This window comes from Lissotriton helveticus, chromosome 5_1, assembly GCF_964261635.1.
Source record: "Lissotriton helveticus chromosome 5_1, aLisHel1.1, whole genome shotgun sequence".
Taxonomy (NCBI): domain Eukaryota; kingdom Metazoa; phylum Chordata; class Amphibia; order Caudata; family Salamandridae; genus Lissotriton; species Lissotriton helveticus.
The window spans coordinates 63,087,302-63,092,944 of NC_136065.1; positions in this window are offsets into that span (position 1 = coordinate 63,087,302).

Here is a 5,643-nt window from a genome sequence, read left to right on the forward strand (position 1 = left end):
CACGCTAAATGTGCAAAGCCCGCACCCTCCATGTTGCATCTTTTACATCTGTCCTCCTCTTGCAGCCCAAATTTAAACAATTTCTCTGGTGTATAATATACTTGATGGAGGAATTTAAAGTGAATCAGCCTCAGATTACCATTCGGCGTGAGTATGTGTGTCAAAGCGCATGTGTTAGCCCACTCTTCATCAGATAATGGCGCTTCTAGTAGTGCATCCCACCGCCCTCTCGCTTTGAACGCTTGCCCGTCCAGGTCCTGTTGTGCGGCCGAGTACAGCCTGGACACCAGGTGTGATAAATCATTAGTTGTGATTACTAGTTGCAGCGGTGCAAGGCATTGCGGTTCTGAAGGGAACATGGGGTAGTGCTCCCTCAGGGCTCTAGTGAGTCTGTAATATGTGAACCGAAACATGGTTGTCTGGTTATTAACATAATCTAGGTTGTCTAGGCTCACGAACTCCCCATCTCGAAACACGTCCCCCATCCTATCGATACCGGCTTTGGCCAGTAGTGACATTCCGACGCTCTCCCCAGTCACCGAGAGCTCCTGGTGGTGGTGTAGCATCATGGCTGGCGCATACAGTGGTGTCTTGTGAGCTAGTTGCCCCAATTTATGCCAGGCTTTGACCGTGGTATCTACCGTGTTGATATCCCTAGCGTGGAGCGGGGGGCGGGTGTGGGAGATGATGGCCGTGAGTGGAATAGGGTGCGCGTCGCTTTCCTCTATAGCGGTGTGGGCGAGGTAAGGAACTGCGTGATACCAATAAGCTGCATATTGTGCTTGCGCGCACAAGTAATACAGGAGAAAGTCAGGTACCCCGAAACCGCCTCTTGCAAGTGGGAGTTGCAGAGTACGCAGATCCACACGTGCCTGTTTACCTGCCCATATCAGGGTCCGCACCAAGGAGTTAATGTGTCGGAAGATGGTCTGCGGTGGAGTGATTGGTATGTTGTTAAACAGGTATAATAGCTTGGGCAGTATGTTCATTTGAACAATCGCTATCCTGTCCGCCAATGAAAGGGGCAGATGTATCCATCGTTGCACACTTTCCTCCAGTTTTGTCAGCACCACTCCGTAGTTTGCCCTGAGCACCTCATCCGGATCTCTGTGGTACATGACCCCTAGGTATCGTATAGGATCTTGTTGCCAACCCAGCGGAAAGTCCACCGCAAACGCAGACGTGGTGTCCGTGAGGGGTATGATAGATGATTTGGACCAATTTATGGCTAGTCCCGAATGACCCCCGAACCGTATGTATTCCCTGAGTATGGCGTTCAAATGAGTCTCCGGGTCCCGGACGTATAGCAGCATGTCATCTGCATATAAGGAGATGTGAAGTGGCCTGGCTATGAAGTTCAGTGCCGATTCTCTGTAGTTTTGACGTATCAGGCACGCCAATGGTTCTAGCGCTAATGCAAATAATAGTGGCGAGAGTGGGCAGCCTTGCCGCGTCCCTCGCTCAATCGCAAATTGGTCCGAAATATACCCATTAATCCTGACCCTAGCATTCGGTTTCGTGTAAAGCAGGGTGACCCATTGCACAAAGCGTTTGGGGAACCCCATTCTATTGAGGACTGTTATCATATACCTCCATTCAATAGAGTCAAACGCCTTCGCTGCGTCAAGCATGACCGCTACTGCTTTAACTGAAGATTGGAGATAGTGCGATAACGCAAATAGAGTCCGGGTGTTATGTGCTGTCGATCTTGTGGGTACAAAGCCGGACTGATCCGGTAGTACCAGACTAGTCATCAGTGGTGATAGCCGCTTGGCTATAAGCTTAGCCAGAATTTTCGAGTCTACGTTGATTAAAGATAACGGTCGGTACGAGTCACATTCCTCCGGATCCTTAGACGGTTTCAGGAGAGCAATAATCATGGCTTCGCGTAGCGTGGGGGGAAGTATGCCTTTCTCAAAGGCGGTGCCATACATATTTACTAAGTGTGGCGCTAACATGTCCGCATATTGTTTATAAAATTCCGGGGTAAACCCATCCGGGCCAGGTGCTTTGCCGTTCGGAAGTGAGCCTATAATTTCTTTAACCTCATCTGCCGTGATAGGCCCTGCTAAGTACTCCCTGTGTGCATCTGACAGCCACCCTATCGCTACATCTTGCAGGTATGTGTAAGTGTCCTCTGCCGGAGCCGTGGGTTGTGATTTGTATAGGGATCCAAATGAATGTACAAAACAGTTCAGTATGTCATTAGCATGGGTTTGTGCGTTGCCCTCCCCACTCTTAACCCTAAGTATCGTAGTCTGGCCTCTACCTGTGCATATTTTCCTAGCCAGTACAGCCCCTGGCCGCCCTCCTTCCCCAAAAGCTCTAGCCACATGTGTGCGGTTTAAATATTTCAGTTCAGAGTCTAGAAAGGTCTCGTGTTCAGTGTGTATTTCGCGAAGCTTGGCCAAGTGCGAGGTGTCCTGAGTGGATTCGTATAGGGATTCCAGGTCACTCATTTGTTGTTCGCATCTGCGTATCTGAGTTCTAATATCCTTCAGAACCCCCACTGTGGTGCTTATACAGACCCCTCTTATCGTGGCTTTGAAAGCTTCCCAGAGGATGCCAGGATCGTCCATCGATGGGGCATTAAGGTCAAAATAATCTTTAATCGCCGTCTGAAGCGTGTCTGCATAAATGGCATCAGTAAGAGCATGTGCATTAAAGCGCCATTGGAAGGGGGGGGGTGTGTATAGTGGAACGTCTAGCTGTAGTAGGACAGGATTGTGATCGGACAGCGTGCGAGGAAGCACCCGTATTTGTCTCACCCATAGTGCCAGATCAGAGGAGCCTAGCCAGTAATCCAACCTGGACCAGCTATTGTGGGAAGCATTAACGTGCGTGGCCCCAGGTGCATCAGTGTGTCTCAATCTCCAAAGATCCTCCATATCCAGATCCTTCATCATGTGTCCCACCATTGTGCGTGATTGCTTGTGCTGTTCCACCGAATTAGCTGAACGGTCTAGACCGTCACGGAGTGTTACGTTCCAATCCCCACCACACAATATATGTGCGCTATTGTGGTCCTGCAAGTGTCCCCATACCCCCCTGAAGAAATCCGGGGCATCAGTGTTAGGACCGTACACATTCAGCAATGTAACTTTCTGTCCCCTCAATGTCCCTGAAACCATTAAGAACCTGCCTTCGGGGTCCTGTGTTACTGTGTGACTTACAAAACCCACCCCTCGTTTCACCAAAATGATCACCCCCCTAGAGTATGAAGAGTACGAGGCCCTGAAAACCTCCTCCGCCCATCTTGCCCCCAGTTGTGCTTGTGAGTGTGGGGCCAGGTGAGATTCCTGGAGGAAGGCTATATCAACATTCCACCTCGTCAGGCTCGCAAAAATCTGTCGTATTTTACGCGGCTGTGAGAACCCTCTGATGTTCCAGGTTAGTACGTTTAAACTGCGTCCGCCCACCTCTCTAGTCCCCATTAGTTTTCAATGACATAATGCCTGAGTGTTCAATACAAAGCATTTGCAGATCTAATATAAGCAGTTCCCCAATATGTGTTCCTACCGATCCAGTAGTAACGGGGACCAACTCGGAACCAGTACAAAAAGACATTACATATTCTGTTGGCCTAACAGTACAAACACACATCCCGCCCCCCCAGAACCCACCCACTCCAGCAACCCCAACCTGCCGAAGCCAGTCCCGTCCAGTGCACCCACTTAGAACTCCCATAAACAGTAACATAGTGCCAGAACCAAATTCGTATTGGGTAATACCCTCCCGGAGGTCCGCCAGGGGCACAACTCTCCACCCGGTGTACAGGTGTGGGCGATGCTAAAACAGCTGTATGAATCGCAGTTCTGGTGCATACCCGCCGCCCCCCTCCCCCCCCCCACCCCCCGAACAACCAACAACCAAGCCACCGGCTAAGTAACATGACTGGCATAGTGTGACCCAATTGCAATATAAACAGATCGTCAGCAAGGCACATTATTCCTCCCTCCATATTCTCCCTGCCAACCACACAGAGTGCATTGGATCTCTCCCATAATCAGCGATGGAGGCCCCCCATAGTTCGACTATATCGAGCATAGTACACCACACAAAGGGGCAGAGTCTCGCCAGTCGCATATTTGCCTGCATTGGGAAGTTGCCCCCTGGTGATAGCGTCACTCCATTTTGTATGTCCACACCGCCCCATGGGATGTGCATGAGTTGTAATGTACTCCCAGTGCAAAGTTAGTAGTGAGTCGCATCTTCAAATAGAGTCCTTTTAGCCCCAACTTGGTCTATATACTCAGGCATTTTACATATTTTGAGTCAGTCCCACCACCGGGCGAAACCGGAAAACAAGTTCTCAGCAGGTTAGCAAGTGTGGAAATGAAAAGGCCATGCTAAAACGCATGATTTAGTAACTGAATTGGACACTCACCAGTGGCATAACACGAAAGAACCTTTCATTGTTAGTCCGAATCTTGCTGTTGTTCACGTTGCGAATCGTCTCTGATCTCCCGCTGAATCCTTTTGAGAAATTCTTGTGCTGCTTTCGGAGTTGGTAGTATTGTCGCTTTCTCCTTCCACACTACTCTGAGGCGCGCTGGGTACATCATGGAGTAAACGATGTTCAACTCACGCAATTTAGATTTCACTGTAGTAAATTCTTTCCGGGCCTGTTGGACCGCAACTGTGTGGTCTGGATAGAATTCCAAGGAATTCCCTTGATGCTGGATCTTCCCTTTCTCTCTTGCTAGCCGAAGGATCGTGTCCCTGTCGCGATAGTTGAGGATACGCGCAACAATCGGTCTCGGCGTGGCACCGGGTGGTGGCTTCGGGGCCAGCGACCTATGAGCACGTTCCACGATAAAGAGGGGCGACAGGGCCTCAGCTCCGAACAGATCCCTGCACAATGTTTCCACGTAGGTTTCCATGCGGCCTGTGTTGGTGGACTCCGGCAGGCCCGTGATCCGTACGTTGTTACGCCTCGAGCGCGCTTCTAAATCCTCCTCCTTCGCCTTTATAACCTCCAGTAGTCTTTCCATATCTGCGCACTTTGAGGTGGAGGCCCGCGCTTCATCTTCGACCGCAGATATCCTAGTTTCGGCCTCGTCCAGTCTTTCCCCATGCTTTTCCTGTCGCGCTGCCATGGCGTCCATTCTACAAGTTAAGTTATCCAACTTGCCATTAATATCCTGCAGGTTTGACTGTATCGCTAGCAGGATCTTCTCGATGTTGTTATTGGGCGCCTGACCCGCCTCCTCTTCCGGTACACCGTCAGTGGTTTTCTGCGTTTTCTTCATCTCAAAAGGCAGCTTCTGTTGGTGCTTGTCCGGCTTGCCCATGTTCGCAGATGGGGAGGTTGGCTTTCTGTACGTGGACCCCGAAGCCCTCGTCTGTCTGGTCGCTGACGCCGTGTTGAGTCCCGCCCTTAGGGCGAATGTCTCCTACTAGACCCCCTGCACTTGATGAAACTTAGGCTTTCCAATCACGTAGAGGATATCACAGGCCCTCCGCAGCCCACAGCCGGTATGTTGTCGTTCTGTGGCCAACACTCTTCTCCCCACTCAGTGTTAGAGTAGGCAGCCTTTCACGTTGGTGCAATAGTTCCGCAGGGTTAACACATGCCAGGCGCTGTCTCTCCGTGTGGCCCGTGTCGGCGTGTAGGTTCGGGGTCCGTGAGCGACCTACCTA